The sequence below is a fragment of the Elephas maximus genome, chromosome 1 (assembly GCF_024166365.1).
Source record: "Elephas maximus indicus isolate mEleMax1 chromosome 1, mEleMax1 primary haplotype, whole genome shotgun sequence".
NCBI lineage: Eukaryota > Metazoa > Chordata > Mammalia > Proboscidea > Elephantidae > Elephas > Elephas maximus.
Genome location: NC_064819.1, coordinates 162,234,965 through 162,254,780, shown reverse-complemented (window position 1 = coordinate 162,254,780; position 19,816 = coordinate 162,234,965).

Below are 19,816 nucleotides of genomic sequence, written 5' to 3'. Positions count from 1 at the left end.
CCAATAGGACACAGTAGAACTGCTCCACAGGGTTTCCAAGGTTGTAATCTTTACAAAAGCAGACTGCCACATCTCTTTTCTGGGGAGGGTTAGGTGGTTTCAAACCATCAACCTTTCCATTAGCAGACAAGCACTCAACCACTGCACCACCAGGGCACCTAAATGGAAGTATACAGTACATATTTCTCTGTGTATGTTTTTTAGTTCTATATTACATATAGAAGATTTATCCAAAGTATATCCATTTTCAGTGCTGCATTATATTTTTTATGAATATATAATTATCCATTTTAGAATTATTGGACTTTTGGGTCTTTCCCAGTTTTGAGCTATTACAGACAAGGTTATCTGAGAGTGCATGTGCATATATTTCTATTGTATACGTACCGTGGCATGCAATTACTAGTTCAAAGAGTATGTATATATTCAACTTTGGTGGAGTGATGCCAGTTTTCCCAGTTGGTTGTTCAAATTCATATTCCCACTAGCTGTGTAGAGGAATTTTTATTGTTAACACTTGATATTCCTTTTCTTAACTTTAGCCATTCTGATGGATAAGTATTATCACATCTCCATTGTGCTTTAATTTGATTTAGTTAGTAGTTAAGTACCTTTTCCCTGTATTTACTATTTGTATAAATCTTTGATGACAAGCTTGTTCACAAAATAATTTTGGTTTTTGAAGGATTATCTATCCTTTTGCATTTAGGGAAGGCTTTTTTTTTTTTAATGTTCTGAATATAAGCTTTTTGTCAGTTATATGTTTCAAAAATACCCATTCCCACTCTGTAGGTTGTCTTTTAAGTCCTTAATAATGCCAGTGATAAATAGAAACTCTTAATGTTGTTTTAGTTTGGATTCCTCCAAAAAATAGATCCAAGACAAACATTTGTGTACATATAGTTTAATTTGGAAATGATCTTAGAGAGCAGATGTGACCAAACCCATTGCCATCAAGTTGATTCCAACTCAGAGTAGCCCTATAGGGAACAGGGAAAGTGAGACAGGGAAGAAATAACGGTCAATATAAAAGTTTGTTGCTGACATAGTCTTTGTAGGAAGCAGGGCTTAATTCTGCCTGGACCTCCTAAGAATTGTACAGAATGCCTCCTAGAATTGTCTGTCTGACAGCAAGGAGGCCAAAGCATTTGATTTGCCCCAGCTCTTGCCCTGTTGTTTGAGGGTTGTACTTAGGGTCATTAACCCCACACTTCCAGACTATCACATGTGTATCTTGGCATGCAATTACTAGGTCAAAAGGGGGTATGTATACTTCAACTTTGGTAGATGTTTTCATACTAGCTAAGAGATTTCCTAGTGCTAAAGAAGGCCATGACGCAAGATCTAGAAATACATGCACTGTGTACTTGAGGAAAGACACTGTCAGAGAAGTCAGTGAGCCAACATGGAACAGCAATTATGACTGAAATCAGAGGTGGGTCAAGAGGATGTGACATGGAGGCACCAGTGGCAACTGCAAAATGCAATTCAATTTATTAATCTTTTCATTTATGATTAATACATTTTGTATGTTGCCTTAAAAAAAAAATCCCTACCTTACTAAAAGGGCACACCAGTCCAGGGGCATGGACTAGAAGGCAGGAGGGGACAGGAAAGCTGGTAATAGGGAACCCAAGGTTGAGAAGGGAGAGTGTTGACATGTCATGGGGTTGTTAACCAATGTCATAAAACAATATGTGTACTAATTGTTTAATGACAAACTTGTTTGTTTTGTAAACCTTCATCTAGAGTACAATAACAAAAAAATCCCTATCTTAAAGTTATAAAAATATTCTCCTATATCATTTTTTAAAGAATTATTTTTTACCTTGGCATTTAGGTATACAGTCCTACTAGAATTTATTTTTGATTAGGGTATGACTTAAATTAATTTTCACCTTTTTAATGTTATCCAATTCTCTCTGTTTCATTTACTGAAAAGACAAAACTGTCTCCACAGCTGTGTAGTGCCACCTTTACATTAGTCAAGGACCTCTGTGTGGTGAACAAAAGGTGACTGCAAATTCTTTGTCACCCCTCTCATTGATAAATAGAGTGTATTTCCCTATCCTCTTGAACCTAGGCTGAACTCGTAACCTGCTTGGACCATTAGAATGTGGCAAAAGTAATGCTATGTGACTTCAAGACTAAACCTTAAGAAAGAGCTTCTTCTATTTTTGTATGCAAAATAGGAACATTCCCTCTTGGAACCCAGGTGACATGTTGTGAGAAGTTCAAGTCACGTATGGAGAGGATACACGAAGGAGAACTGAGGTGCAGTGATCAACAGAACTAATAATCTCCCAGTTGACAACTAGCACCAACTACCAGATGTGTGAATAGCCATCTAGGAATTTCCAGCTCTGCTGAGATTCTCAAAGACCGAAGCTCCATCTTATACCACATAGAGCAAAAGAACCACCTAGCCAAATCCACAGAATCATGACAGAAAATAAGTGGTTGTTGATGTTTAAACCACTAAGATTTGAGGTAGCTTGCTGCATAAGAATAATCAAAACATTTTTCTGGACTTTTCGTTCTGCTCCACTGGTCTATTTGTCTATTCTTGACACACTGCCTTAATTTCTGTTGCTTTATAATAAGTCATAATATCTAGTAGGGTAAGTCTTCCCATCTTATTCTTTATCAAGATTGCCTTGGCTGTTTTGATATTTTTAGAATTAGCTTTTCAAGTTCCACAAAATATCTGTTCGGGTTTTGAATTGAATTTAAATAAATCCACAAATAAATTTAGACATAATTAGTGTTTTACAAATCGAATCTTTCAATCATGAAATAGTTCTCCATTTATTTAGGTATTTTTTAGTATCTCTTAATGATATCTTACAGTTTTCAGTCTTCTGCATCTTTTGTTAGATGTTTCTAGTCATTTAATATTTTTGTTATTATAAAAATAACATATTATAAATTGGATTTTACCTGTTTTTTGATGATACATAGAAAAACAACTGATTTTGTATATTGACTGTGTATTCAGCAATTTGTTAAATTTGCCTTTTAATCCTAAAAATATTTTCATAGAATTTATTTTACATGTATCCCATCGTATCCACACATGATAGAAGTTTCACTTACCCTTTTAAAACCTCATTTGCTTGTTTTCTTTGTCTCTCCTATTGCAACATTACCTAGATGTAATGATAGCAGAATTCTTACATCATTCTAAATCTCAGACCAAAAAAAAAAAAATCAACATTTCACCATGACATATGATTTTCCTATAGATTTTTTAAAATATACCCTATGTCAGAAAAAGGAATTTCTCTTCTTCTCCAAGTTTGCTAACCGTTTATGTCATGAATGGATGTTGAATTATATTACAGACTTTTGCTTGCTATACTGAGATGATCATGTGACTTTTATTTTCTCTATTTCCTTAGTATAGTGAATTACATGGACTTTCAAATGTTAAATCAACCTTTCATTCTTGGAATAAACCCTACATAGTCATGATATGTTATCCTATTTATATATTGCCAGATGAAATTTTCTAATATATTCTTTAGAATGAGTAAATTAGACCATAATTTCCTTTACCATAACAAATTTATCAGGCTTTGGTCTCAAGGTTGAAGACATTATTACATGTCTTTCTGGCTGTCAGCATTTTTGTTGAGAAGCCAAATGCCTGTCTAATTAATGTTCCTTTGGAACAATAAAAAATATATAAAAAGAAAGAAAGAAAAGAAAAGCTTTAAGGCATTAAAAACCAGCCACAGGAGCAAGGACTTGAGGGCATTTGGGTGAGCTGGACATTTTTCAAGTAGTCCTGGTGGTGCAGTGGTTAAGTGCTCAGCTGCTAACCAAAAGGTCAGTGATTTGAACCCACCAGTCACTCAGCAGGAGAAAGATGTGGCAGTCTGCTCGCATAAAGATTACAGCCTTGGAAATTATTATGGACAAGTTTTACTCTGCTACTCTGTCCTACATGTTTGCTACGAGTCTGAATTGACTTGATAGCCACAGATTTGGTTTTGGTGGACATTTTTCACTCATTTTCCGTGCAAGGCATTTACCAATTTGCAGTACAGGGCACAAAAGCAGAGCAGAAAATATCCCATGCCTTAGAGCTTCGTTCAGTCTAACGGAGCTGGGAAAGCAGAAACTGGAGTGGAGATTATCAAAGCAGCTAGAACTTAATGGTCTAAGATGCTGGAGAAAGGGAACTGCAAGGAAATGAGCCCAAAACTCTGTACTCCTTTTCCACTGGAGGCATTTGCTGAATCTTGAGCTAAAATCATGGTCTGACCTTTACCTTTTCTACAACCTCTTCTCTAATCACGTTCTCTCTTTCTCTTTGTGCTCCAGACACTGCAGCCATCCATCATTCTCCTTCCCGGTTTCTTGAGTGCAGGGTGCTCTCTTTCGTCCCTATCATAGGAAGATAATTTGTTCCACTCCAATTACCAGGACTTATTTCCTTCTCCTATAAAGTCATCTCCAGAGATATACAGGATCTGTAGGAAGGATCCGTAGCAAAAAGGAGCATGGATAGAAGACTTTTAATGGCATCCCGAGGGAAGTAAAGATTATACGGAAAAGAGAGAAAGGATCTCTTATGTGCCAATTAAAAGAGGCCTTTGTGTAAACTGATAGGTGACTTATCAAGGAAAGTAAAGACATATTTTATACTGTCTGCAGGATTACAAGTGTACACACAAGCAACTAATGATAGAACTTTCTAGTGATACCATGTCTAACCCTGGTGGTGTAGTGGTTAAGAGCTATAGCTGCTAACCAAGAGGTTGGCAGTTCAAATCCACCAGGCGCTCCTTGGAAATCATACAAGGCAGTTAGTTTCACTCTGTCCTGTAGAGTCGTTATGAGTTGGAATCAACTCCACGGCAACGCTTTTTTTTTTTTTTTTTCAGACCTTGCCAGGTATCATAGGCATTCCGCATTGCAGTGGAGTAGATTCTGACTTGCAGTGACCCTAAAGACAGAGTAGAACTGCCCCATTGAATTTCCAAGGCTGTTAACAGAGGCAGACTGTAACATCTTTCTCCCATCGAGCAGCTGGCAGGTTCAAACTGCTGACATTTCAGTTAGCAGCTGAGCACTTTAACCACTGTGCCACCATGGCTACTTTTTATAGGCATTACTAAGACTTAAAATCTTTCATAATCAAAGGTTACTTCCTCTGGAGAATCCTTTCTGATAGGTTCTCCTACTTATCTCCCCCCTCAAGATTAAGCCTGCCTCCTTGTGACAGATACATTTTCTTAACACAATAATCCCTTTATTCATAGCATTTACTTTAGTCTGTAATTCTCTATCTGTGTTATTATTTGACTACTGTGTCTCTTCAACACTAGACTGTCCACAAAGCAAGGTCCACACCTGTCTCTCCCCACCACTGACTGATCTCATAGTGCCTAGTATTGTGCCAGTCACCTAGTAGATATTACATAGCTGCTGAATGGATTAGTGAATAAATGTGTGGTGAAAATCACCTTGCTCATTTGCACATAATTCCATAGAGGGAGCCAGAGTTCATTATGACAGAGTGACAGCATCTACAGAGTGACAGCAGCTATAGGCCTAGCTGAAGAAAATTGTTTTAAATACTTTAGCCTGTAAACAAGGACATTGTGTCTCATTAGCTCCAAAATGAGTAAAACAACTTTACCCAATTTTAAGAGCTTAATTTATTAAGTAAGCTACGTATAGAATCTTTCACTTAACAGACAATTACTAAGAGTCTACCATATACAGTCATAAAGAAGATTCTATTTATGGCCTCAAGGCCTTATTAGACAAGATAAGACAAACAATGCACTCCAGTGTCTTAGGGAGAAATGAGATTACATGATGAACAGGAAAGAGCTTGGCCTTTAGACTCAGAAGGATCTGGACTTCACCCCACTTTTGTTTCTTACTAGGTGGCCCTGGACAATTTACTAAATATTTCTGAGCCTCATCTTTAATATGAACATAGCATCTACTTCATGGGTTTATTTTAATGATTACAGGAAGAAATGTGTATAATCTTAGCACAGAGCAGACACAAAACAGAAAGAATATGAACTTTGGAATCAAAACACCTGGGTTAGCATGCCTACTTGAGGGTTTGCTACTGAGTGACCAAGAGTAACTCAATCCTTTACAAAACTCAATTTTTTTTAATCAGTAAAATAGGCATAATAATATTAATAGTCATTCTGCAATTAGCTATGGGTGCTAACCAAAAAGGAGGCAGTTCCAATCTACCAGCCACTCCTTGGAAACTTTCTGGGGCAGTTGTGCTCTGTCCTATTCGGTTACTATGAGTCGGAATTGGCTTGATGGCAACAGGTTTGGACTGGTTTTTTACCTGTGAAGTGACTAAAAGATTTCATACAAAAAGTAGACATTCTATAAATGGCATGAAGGAGGAGAAGAGAGAGAATGAATGACAGCAATAACAACATCATCATGTTGAGTTAGAGGCATCATATGTTCACACATCATCGAAATATGTATCAGACAATAGAAAATGTGAGTTCAGAACTCAAGCAAGACGTCGAATTTAATATGTTAAACTAGATCAACGAAAGTAATTCCTCCTTGTTTTTTTCTCTCTTAACCTTAACATACATTACTTAATTTCTCCAAAGAATGTATTACAATTTGTAATTATATACTTATTTATTTACTAGAATGTTGTCTACTTCTCACATTGGTTTCAGGAGAAAAGTGTGATGCCTGTTTTATTACTCAGTGTGGAACACATACTAAGAACCTGGCAATTACCGTTAACTGAAAATTATCAACTGAAAACCTACTTCTGCAAAAGACAGATCAGTTGGTTGGTGCTGAGAGCTGGAAAAAAAGAACTCTAAGAAAACAAATTTAAAACCAGAAATTACTGCAGTCCTACAAATTAATTCCAATGATTTAGAATTAATGAAACTGGTCAAGTTAAAAAACAAAATTTAATTAAAATTATACCCCCACGATACCAACATGAATAGTAAATACCTGTGTTAACATCACGGGCTAATGTGCAGTAGATGAACAATAAATATTATTGAATGAGTGACAAATTTATAAAATAAATCATAATCACTGGGTAATAATGATTTTATTAAAAGTCAATTTTTAAAGACTCATCATAAGTCAAAAAGAAATATTCCTTCAATATATACTAAATAACCAGGAAGAATAATAAAAGAAAGAAGCAGAAAAAAATCCACAGAGATTATAACTATTGGCACACATAGCATTAGTTGCAAAGCTCTGTTTATCTTAGAAACCCATTGCTGTTGAGTCGATTCCAACTCATAGTGATCCTATAGGACAGAGTAGAACTGCCCCATACAGTTTCCAATGAGTGTCTGATGGATTCAAACTGCTGACCTTTTGGTTAGCGCCATAGCTCTTAACCACTACTCCACCAGGGGTTCCCTGTTTGTCTTATAGTTACTTATTGCAACAGGAAAAAAAGAAGTTTAAGTCAGGAATCCTTAGGAGTTTTTCTACAAGTCACCAAAACAATAGATCATAATCAATAGAGATACTGGTAAGAACCAACTGAAAAGCAGATGTAAAAAAAAAAAGGAGATACCATAGCCTACTAAATGTCAGTTAGAAGGACATCATGCTTGGAAGAGGGTCAACGAAAAAGTGGAAGACTTTCAATGAGATGGATTTACACAGTAGCTCAACAATGAGCTCAAATATAGAAACAATTGTGAGGATGTTGAGGGACCAAGCAGTGTTTCATTCAGTTGTGCTTAGGGTCACTATGAGTCAGGACTGACTACAAGCAACAACTAAATGTTAATTTGTAGGAAATGAAGTCAAACAAATGTAATTTTTTATCAAAATGGCACATATCCTACCAATTAAAAACAAAACAACAACTTGAAAAAACTACAATATTTTGGCTAAATGACCAATAAAATGATTTAAAAAAAAAAAAAAGACAAAAAAAAAGTTTTAAAGCTGGTGAATTAGATCATATGATGTAAGTTGATTCCCATATCTAAGGAAATCCATATTCAGGCAGGCAGTCACTGGGTTACGAAAGACATTCATTCCTATGTCTTTAAGAGTTTGTAGGTTTTAGGAACAGGTGCATAGGGTTCTTATTTAGCCTTACTTTAGTGCAAGAAAAGGTTCAAAGCCTTTTCAATGATTTAAAAGATGCACATGCAGCAAGTGAAGGGATTGTGGTGAAGAATTTGCTACAAGTAGGGGTTGGATCAAAGTAAGAGCACATTTACGTAGCATTAAAGAGCAAGTTGAAGCTACCCTCTGCAATCAACACCTGTGGAAGCAGCAGTCAGGAAAATCAAAAGACATATTGCATTAGGCAAATCTGTTGCAAAAGACCTCTTTAAAGTATTTAAAAAGCAAAAATATCACTTTGAGGACTAAGGTGTGCCTGACCCAAGCCATGGTATTTTCAATTGCCTCATATGCATGCAAAAGACGGACAATGACTAAAGAAAACCAAAGGAGAATTGATGCCTTTGAATCATGGTATTGGTGAAAAATATCGAATATTCAGGATGGACTGCCAGAAGAACGAACAAATCTGTCCTGGAAGAGGTACAGCCAGAATGCTCCTTAGAAGTGAGGGCAGTGAGACTTTGTCTCACTTACTTTGGACATGTTATCAGAAGGGACCAGTCCCTAGAGAGGGACATCATGCTTGGTAACCTAGAGGGTCAGCCAAAAAGAGGAAGACCCCAACAAGATGTATTGACACAGTGGCTACAACAATGGGCTTAAATATACAAAGATTGTAGGATGCAGCAGGACTGGGAAGTGTTTCATTCTGTTGTACATAGGGCCACTATGAATCGGAACAAACTCGATGGCACCTAACAACATAACAACAACAATTTTAGTTCTCATTCCTCATTTTCTGACTGGGCAAAGATTGATATCTGTTGTTCTTTATATTTATTAATTCAATCATAAAACCAAAATTCCTTCACTCACCACCTTTTAACTCTTTAATCTGTTTATAAAATAAAATAGAGAAATACAGGTACTATTTTAAATAATAGTTATTGTTTGCAACTACTTATCTGTGTGATTAAGCATATTCTTGATACTGTGCAGCCAAGTCATAATACAGAACTAAACGACACACTGAGGCAGCCAGAGGAGAACAACCATCACATACACCCCCAATTTCAAATGTGGGAATATCAAGTCACACTGGATGCATTTTCTGGTTTTGTATTTAGAAAATATTGTACATTTGAACATACATATTTTATATTAGTAAAATATTATTTCTTATTGTTCAAATGCTGGGGATCCATATAAAATTTAATATTTAAAAAGTATTTTATGATGCCTAAAAATGTGCGAAAACCACTGAAATAATCATTTTAAGATTCCTTAAAACCTTGAGCCTCTGATTTTGTGTGATATAATATTGACTGTAACAGGACTTACTAGCTTGTCTATACTAAGTTCTATAAACGATTTTCTAAAAAGAAACAGTACTAATTTAATTCAGACAAACATATGGTATTTCACCACAAATAGAGAGATATTTTTAAATGCACCTCTACACTTATAAACATCCCTTTCCCTCAGTTCATAATTAATATATTACAACATGTAGGTCACTAAAATTTGCCCTGTCCATTATGTAAAGTATAAATGAAGTATAATAAGTTAAACCTTAAAGCATTTTTTTCTCATCAATTATACTATGTGTTTTTATTTAGTTTAATGAGCATAACGTGAAAGCAAGAATGTGACTACCTGAGTGAAATAAAATTATGTGAACCATCTATAAGAAGGTAATACATAGTATTGTTAGAAAGACAGGGAAAGAATACAGTATTTGAGAATGAAAAAAGCAAAGGAGGAAGGTTCACTTGACCTCAAGGAAACTGACAGATGGGAAGTGGACTTATTTGACCAAGTAGACTTTGGCTGTCAAGCAATTTCCTGTCCTAAAGAGCAATCTTGCCCAGGCCTCAGAGTCATCAGAATAAAATCTGAGAGCCATTTTACAGAAGAATCAAATAAGATTTGGAATGAAAATTTCATTGCAAAGCAAGAAAAATTTGCAATAATTTTCTATAATATAAGAAGATTTTTTAGCACTTTTATTGCAGAGGCAATTCTATATAACAGAGCTTTTCTTATAATAGTATTTCTATAATAATGGTGTTTTATAACAGAAGTGCTATTATTACAGAAATGGCATTATAATAGTGGCATTATTATTGTTGAATCTCTTCTGTAACCCACCCACAGAAGTGCTAAATAAGCCTATCTGTATTAAAGAAATTTCAAATTTTCTTTTCAGAGCTAAAACTGCTTTGGCCAGCCACTTTCATATGATCATATTACAAGTAATCTTTTATGTGTTGACCCAATATTGAAAGATATGTCCAGTCCACACTCCCAGGAAATCTGACAGCGAACTAAGATTCAGAACACCTGAGTTGTGTTCTCAACTTCAGCATTAGATACTGAGTGACCTTGACCATGTTCATTCTCTTCTGAGCTTATTTTTTCCCTGATCAATAAATGAATAAATAAGAAGGTTCTTTATAACTTCCAGTGAAAACCTTCCCATTACTAAAAAGCTTATTTGGCCCCAAATCCTTACAGAATCAATTACATACTTATACTTTTTTGTTTTAAACCTACTAATGTGCTAATTTGTAATCGTTTCATTTACTTTATCAGAATAAGTCTATATTCTCAACTTAGAAGTTGAATAAAGGTAAGAATTCCTTTTGAAAATAAAGCTTCCCTTAAATGGTCAGCACAGAGCTCTGAAGATAATGGGTAATATTTTTTTAATTAATTAAAATGCCTCTGATAACAAAGTCCTAAAAACCCAAGCAGACTCACAAAATAACAGGATTTTATTCTTAACCTAGCAGAATACTACACAGGAGCCTGTAGCTTTTTCAGGTTGAAGTAAAGCAATAAAATATTGGAATAAGGTTGGGAGTGATAAAAAGATATAATGTTCAATAATAGAGTTCAAAAAAATTGTCTCAAAAGAAATCTTATATCCATATCAAGTATATTACTATAAATTTCACTTCTCTCACTTCTCTTTCAATAAAGTATATATTGCTTTCCTATATATTTAGGGAATATTCATCAAAAGAACTTAACTATATATGGAAGATGAATAAGTAAATTTAAATTTATAAAATTCTACTTTTTATTAAAGATATCTTGTAATCCTTTGACAAGGAGCTTCCAGTAGAGAAAAGAAGACAGGAAAGATGTTAAGTTCCAAAGCTTCTGACCTTTTTAACGTTAAAATAAAATCTTATATATTTCTAGGTTGATACAATTAGAGTACACCATCTGGTTAGGGTATAGCCCATGAAACAGTAAAGTAAGGAAATTCAATATATTATATTCTCTGCAGGCATTTTTACATTTTTAGACTATCGTGAATGTTTTCAGTGTGCATTTTTATAAAATGAACATATGTTATTATTGATAGCAAGCAGAAGAAGATTTCGTTGGAATGGATACACACACACGTGTGCGTATGTTGTTGTTAGGTGACGTCGGGGTGGTTCCAACTCATAGCGACCCCATGTACAACAGAACGAAACAGTGTCTGGCCTGCACCATTCTCACAGTCGTTTTTATGCTCGAACCCGTTGTTGCAGCCCCTGGGTCAATCCATCTCCTCAAGGGTCTTCCTCTTTTTTGCTGACCCTCTGCTTTACCTACCGAGATGTCTGTCTCCAGGGACTGATCCCTCCTGTATGTATCTGTACAGATACATATTTATAAACGCATACACTGTACACTGTATTACCAAGAGAGAAAAAGAATAGCCACACCACGGTTGTTTATCATAATTGAATGATAGGCATCAAGAGCTATCATTAAAAAAAAAAAGATAGCATTTTTAACCCTAGAAGAAGAAGAAAAAAAGAACACAAAGAAAAAGAAGAGAGAAGGAGGGGTTAATGATTATTTGTAATAAATTACTAAGAAATAGGCTCCAGGCAGGCACTCACTGTGTCTCACTCCAGTTGCACAAATGCATATACACTCACTTCCACAAGCCTGTGAGCTCAGTCTGGAGGAGAACAGTGCTGAAGCGTCTTGGTCCAGGGGTCCAGCCTTCTGTGAGGTATTTGGTTTTCCTCTATTCTGAACAGGATTGAGGTCTAAGATTGATTAAACTTTGTTTGTGTGCCAGACCTCATTCTAGGTGTTTGACATGTGACATTTTATTCAATGTTTACCCTTCTCAGAGGTCGTTATTGCCCAACGAAGAAAATGATGCACAGAGAAGTAAAGTCACTTGTCCACAGTCACACAGAGACTGTGACTGCTTCCTAACCCTAATCAGCCAACCTGCATAGACATATTGATCAATGGGCAGGAGGACTGGAAAAAAATGGGTGATCTGGAAAGACCCATCATGACCATTAAGGAGCTTCTCTACATGCTCAGTGGTTAGTAACAGCAGCTTTTATAGGAAGACCCACGTAATATCAGAAAGGAAAGGGATCATAAACATCAACAAATCAAATGTGTTTATTTTACAGAGGGGAATACTACACAAGAGAAAGATAACCCACCCAGAGTCAGCCCACACTTGAATCTTGGGCTCCTGCTCCCAGTTTGGAGCTCTGTCCCCTATGGTACAGCACCTCTCCATGGCAGCCGATGTTATGATTTGAATGTTTCCTCTGTTGATTAGATCATGACAGACAAAAAGCTGGTTTTGCTGGCCACCCCCTCCCACCCCCCCATCAACAAATAATAAGATTTAATGAACAAACAAACAAAAAAAAAAACTCTTTCGTGAGAAGTACTCAGTGGAATCATCTTGGAATATTATGGAAATTTCTTGACCACTTATAGCCGGAGGCACCTATGCCTCAGGTAAAACAACACAGCCCCTCCTTCCTAATCATATTACATCATTATCTTGTACAAGGGTTCTAACCTGTTTTGTACTATGGCCCCTTCCTAGAGAGTGTTTTTAAATGCATGAAAGAAAATACATAAGATCACATAAGAAACCAAATGTACTGAAATTCCAATATCAAAATAGATTTAAAAAAATAATTTGTGCTTTGTCATTGCTTCATTAAATATCAAGCAGCAATTCTAATAACACTACTTTCAAAATAGTGATGGAGTAAACAATTTTTGAGTTACATGTAATAACTGTAATAAGATATGAAAATATCAATGATTTCTACTATTAATGCCAAAGGCACAAGTACTGCTAACACCACTGAGGTTTTTCTGCCAACCAGTATTGAAGGAAATGCTAAATTTGCATTTCTGGTTCATGAAAATAAAAATGAGATTTTTGCTCTCACCCTGACTTCAATCCACATACCCCTTGTGAGCCCCAGATTAAAACATCTCGATTCTAGGGAAAGTCAGTGTGACTAGGTGACTGATAAAAAGTTCTAGGGCTTTTATTTCTGTTCTTGGAAGACTGACTCACAGAAGAATAGCAGTCCTATATCCAAAAAAAAATCTCAAGGGCTCATGGCACAGTATCCTTGTTCCTAAATCTACTTCACATATTCAGCATTTAATAAGGCGTCTCCTGAGGCCAATGTTGAAACAACTGAAATTTCTCGTGGAGGTAGAATCTGTGCTCTGCAGCTCTAAATAACCCAAAGGATGGAGGAAGAAATGGAGGAGGAAGGAAGTGTGGAAACTGGGGATGCGTTGATTTTTTAAAAAATCATCAGGCAGCACACAGGGAAGGCAAGAAGGGTTGGAAGGTAATAAAGCCAATTAGTGAATCAAAGGATACGAAGCTTATTTTGAAATAAACGAGTGATAATTTTAAGCAGGAAGAGAGAGATTAGAATAGAGAGGTGATAATGCTATGCAGTTTAGACAGGAGATGTTAAAAAAAAAAACTGAATAGCAAAGGGGAAAAAAAACACACACCTCTATAAAACAGCTGCCTAAATTTTGAATCCTGGTTATAAAGATTTTGATCCACAAGTTTATCTACGTATGCTGTTATCTTTTGCTTCTGCTGTCTTCAATCTTTCTCCTCAATTGATTTCCTATGTCATTTCTCCCCAATTTCTTTTTTATCTTTCAGAATAAACTGCAATCCTTGTTTCCCTCCTCTTTTGCTAATTCTGTTATTTTCCTTACAGGTTAAACTATACTCCAAAGTCAAATATTGTTTGTAAATAATTTTCTCCATTCCCCGAATCCGAGTTGTTCACTAAGAGCCCTGCATGTTACATGCATTGTATCAGGTCACCATGCAAAAGACCATAATAGCTGTGAAATGTATTTAGATCACATAGAACTACACATAGGGAAAGGCACCTGTGGCCCATCAGCCAGCACCACAGAACCCCACAGGGCTGAGCTCAGGAACGGAAGTGCAGTCTTCTTACCACCAGGACCTGACAAACAAACGGGGGAATTGTGGGCAAATCAACATTCCATACTTTGAGTCCCTCATCTGCAGAATGGGAATAGAATCTAAATGTTTGGTTATAATAATAAAGATATCATAAATTATTGCAATGTACAGCAACAACTATAGCAATAATGTTTCTTCTGTATGGGCTTCATTGAGCTTTTGTAAAATTTGGAAATTTTTCAAACATTAATTCTTCAAATGTTTTTTCAACCTCCCCCCATCATAACTCATTTATGGATGTATATTATGTATACATAATGTATTATGTATCTTAGACTACTTGGAATTACCCTACATGTCACTAAAACCCTGGTCATTTTCTTTTCAGTTTTTTTTTTCTATTTGTTTCACTTTGAACAATTTCTATTGCTGTGTTTTCAAGTTCATTGATCTTTCTTCTGCAGTGTCTAATCTGCTGTTAATTCCAGCTAGTATAATTTTCATTTTAGATATTATATTTGTCATATCTAGAAGTTTGCTTTGGGTCCTTTTTACAACAGCCATTTCTCTCCTCATCAGATTCATGTTTTCCTCTACCATGTGAACATATAGATGACACCTATAATAGCAGTTTTAACATTTTTACCTCCTAATTTTAGCATCTCTTTCATTTCTGGATCTGTTTCTATTGATTAATTTTCTCCCAGCTATGGATCAAGTTTTCTTGTTTGTTTGCATGCCTGATGGTTTTTCATTGGATGCCATACATTTGAATTTTGTATTCCTTTAAGTAGTTGAGCTTTGTTCTGGAACATAGTCAAATTAGAATCAGTTTGACTCACAGAGGCTTTCTTCAAGCTTTTTTAGTGTGGGTACAGAGAAACCTTTTAGTCTACAGCCAATTAGGACCCAATATTAAGGCAATACCGTTTTAAAGACTCTGCTCAATGTCCCACATATCGGGAGTTCTTTTCACTATACCTGGAAGAACATGAACTATTTCCAGTTCTGTGTGAGTGCCTATGTTTGTTCTGCCTGATGCTAATGCTGGTGTTAGGGGACAGAACTCATGCTCCTAGGCTTTTATTAGAAGAAGATGTTTGGGGCACACACTACTTAACCTGCTTGATCCTTTCCAGTGGACTTTTACTTGCCATCAGGATTGTCTTCACCTAAATGCATAGACCAGTACTCAGCCAAAGACTCAAAGAGATCCCTTAGTAGATCTTGAGAGCTCTTTCTGTATGGTTCCCTGCCATAATTCATAGCCTCCTCAATCTCCAAATTCTGCCTCCTCAACTAAGCAAGACCAGCATGCTCTGTTTGGATCTCCCTTCCTTTGGCTGCATCCTGGAAATGATCTCTAGTCAGTAAGATGGGGCAATCATAGGGGTCTTCTTGGTATTTGTCTTCTCTTAGGAATCATTTTTCAGTACAGTCTGTCATCCAAAATCTGAAAACCATCATTTTCTATATTTTGTTCAAATTATAAGTAATACGAAAAAGCTAAATCTGGTCCCTGTCACTTAATTTACAGAAATTGAAGTCCTGACTTCCATGCATTTGAATGCAAATAAAATATATCTTTTCTGAATTAAAAAAAAAGTTCATGTGTGTGCAAGTGGGCATGCGTATGTGTGTTTGGATCTTAAATGCCAAGATTTTACTAAAATAAGGTTGCAGCAACGAGAATGCGATGGAATGAAAATATAATACTGGCATTCGAGGATAGAACTAATACTTTTAGGCGGCTTTTACTAGTTGTGTTTGGGGCACACTATTTAATTTGGTTTAACTCTATGTTTGACAAATTAAGCATATCAATTGGAAGGTAACCCTTTAAGGTTTTCATTTTTCTTACAAGGATTGGGATAGGATACCTATAAACAACACTGCTAAATGTTTTCTTACTTTGGGTGCTTTAAAAAAAAAAAAAAAACCAAACCCATTGCCATCGAGTCGATTCCAACTCACAGCAACCCTATAGGACAGAGCAGAACTGCCCCATAGAGTTTCCAAGGAGCACCTGGTGGATTCGAACTGCCGACATTTTTGTTAGCAGCTGTAGCACTTCACCACTATGAGTCATGACTTTGAGTCGGAATTGACTCGATGACAATGTGTTCGGTTTTTAGTTTTGGGGTTTTCATAAGAACTTATTTAAAAAAAAAAAAGAAAAACTGGTCTATTTCCCCCACATAGTATTAAAAAATATCAGGCAAACACAAATATGTAATTCCTGTATATCGATTAAGATTTGTACTGAAAAACTGCAAAATGGGGTTTTGAGAGTAAGCTCCTACCATAACGTGCTATAGCCACATCTCAATAAGCAATCACGCACCAAAGTTCAATGTAGAGCAGAAGTTAAAAATTTGAAACAGGGAAAATGTGTTTAAAGCTCGGCACTATCTCTTACAGCTATGCCAGCTTTGGCAAGTTACTTCTCTGTGCCTCAGTTTCACTATCTGTAAAATGGCACAATAACATTGTTCTTGGGAGGATAAAATAAGATATTGTGTGGAAACTGAACTTTATACAGTATCAGTTATATAATGTTTATTGTCAGCTTTCACTCCATCTCATAAAGACTCACCAAAGCCGTCCTCTTTTCTCCTCTACACTTGATTTTATGAAATAAAGTCAGAAATTCAAATTATGATGGCAATAGGCAACAGGAACTTTCTTTCCTTAAGAAGAAATATTATTGCTAGAAAGCATTGCTTTGAATAGAAAACCAAAAGTTCATAATAAACTAGCTTTTACAATATTCAAATTTTACTTGTATTTTCTTATCTGTGACAATAACAAAGACATTTCTCATAAGGATTTTTCTCAATATTCATAATAATTACAAAAACACCAACTAATTGGTAAATTCTACCCAAAAAGCAACATTTTAAAGGAGTTTTTTCTATGTTTTTGTCAATGCATTTATGTCATGTACTGTCATGATATTAAATGCTGGGCCTAAAAAATTATTTTATTATTTTATCATAAAACAATATGCTTACATCCTAGTGTAGATCTTCATTGTTTATAAAATCTTTCTATTATATAGAGGTTTAAACACATAAACCATTTTCTCTAAGATTTTTAATTGAGTGATACATTAAATACCAGCTCTTTTGAATATTGAAAAAATGCAAAATGTAGAGTGTGAACACTCAGGTGAATGGTAAAAAGAAAATTAGAGGAATTGTGACTTTTATATAAGCCCTTAAAATTTGACCCAGATGTAGACTGTTATGCATGTTGCAATAATTTAATTATGCAAGAATAATTATTATACAAAATCTCAAAGTAAATAATTTTACTCCTGTCACAGAATATTATTTGACTCCAGATTTCAGCACTAAGCTTAGAATCCAAGTCCACCATACTAGCAGGTAACAAAAGCACATGCTGTATTTATTTACAGCTATGACTTGAATTACAAGAGAATTAAAAAGAAATGAGGCTATAAATGAAAGGCTTTTATGGATGGATCTCTTCTAAGTGATATATGTGATACAAATGATTAGCATTAACTGATCTTCTTGAAGAATATACTGATATAATTCATTATAATGGCTTTGAAGTGCAATTAGTGAACTATAGTGTAAATGACACTGCTGTTCATAGATCTACCCATAAAAGTAATTATATTTTGAAAACTACTTAGTGAAAAATTGATTGAATGAGTCCTATGGGCATAGATAATTGAGATAAAAATATGTAAACAAAATGCCTATTAATAGGTTTTATGGCACATTTGTATATTTACATGGTTTGTTAATATATGATTCTACAAAAGAAATAATTTTTATTTTCTCTTTTCAAAAAAATATTCCTAATTTAAGAAAAACCAAGTATCTAAATTTCATTTAATAAATCTAAATTATTTAACTAAATATGGTATAATTATATTTTTAATCAGGTGAAAACAGGGAGAATGACTTATTTTAATGACAAAGTAAGCAAGAAATAAAAATCAAGTTCCAAATCATCTTAGGAAATAGAATATTCCTATTTTTATAGCCCAAGTAAAAGGAAAAGAGTGGCACTATCACATAATCAAAAATCCATAATACATAAACAAAAATGACTTTATAACTCTAGATTACTAAAAAAAAATTCAAAATGTTTTCATTGCTTGTCTGTGTACAAGGCTATCATATTGGTAAACATACATTATATTACTAAGTTATTTCCTAAAGTTTATTGTTCAAATCTCTCAAAAATCATATATATATCCCCTAGTTGTTTTTATATATTCCATATGTACAATGGTAACATTTTATATATATATGTATATTTGTAGATAACACATACACAGTAGTACCAGACTATGAGTACAGATTAGAGGTTTGAATTCTAGTTCAAGGAGATTGATGGTTTAGGTTCCAGCTTTTTATCTAACTAGTAGAACTATATACAACAGGCAGTTAAGAACTTGAGTTTCCTCTTTTGTAAAATGAACATATTGCTCTACACAATGTCTAATAGACAGGGCTCTTTGAGTGAGACTTAAAAAATAGCCAGACTTATTTTCCAATTAATATTTCATATATCTGAGTAGGTACCCAACCCTGAGCAAATTTGATGAGCTGTAATTTTTCAGTTGTGAAATAGGGACGTGACCATGTTTAATCCATAGAATTATGAAGACTATGTGAACAATGTGTGAAATTAATAAACCACCATTCTTGGCCCACAGAAACTATTCAATAAATAAAGTCAGTTTGCTTATCTGTATCCTCCAGCTTAGGCTAACTAAGGCTGCAGTAAAACCCCCAAAATTTCAGTGATTAAAATAACAAATGTTTATTGCTTGATGATAATAATTTGTAGATTGATTGTAGCTCTGTTCAATATCTTCTTTGTTGCAAGACCCATGCTGAAGGATCATCTCCTATCAAAGACATGCTGTCTCACAGCAGAGAAAAAAAGAGTGATGTGGAACTACCTGATGGCTTTTATAAAGCTTCAGCTGGAAATTGACATACATCATTTTCACCAAATTGCATTGACCAAAGCAAGTCTCATGCCAAGTCTGACATCAACAGGGTGGAAAGTATGATCCTCTGGCCAGTAGGAATGGGCTGCAAACAAATTTTGAATAATACAATCCACCACACTAAGTCTTGCACTGCTACCTGAATCCCATCACACCTGGGGTCATCCTCTCTGGAAAGAATATATGTGATGCATCTCTTTCTATTCATACATACATACATACAAATATAAAAAAAAAATTTTTTTTTTTTATGTACAATGGGCAACTGTACATTTTATGGGTATTAAAGAACAAATGGACCACATTTTGGTTAATCTTTCCTATATATCCTAATTTTCAGACTATAATATCATTTAGGAGGCTTTGGGCTGCAAGTAACAGAAAATCCAAATCAAATGGACTTAATAAGGAAATTTGTTGGTTCACGTAACTTAGGCCATCGACTCTGGTATAATTTTCCTGCAATTTTCATGGGTCTGTCTTCCTTT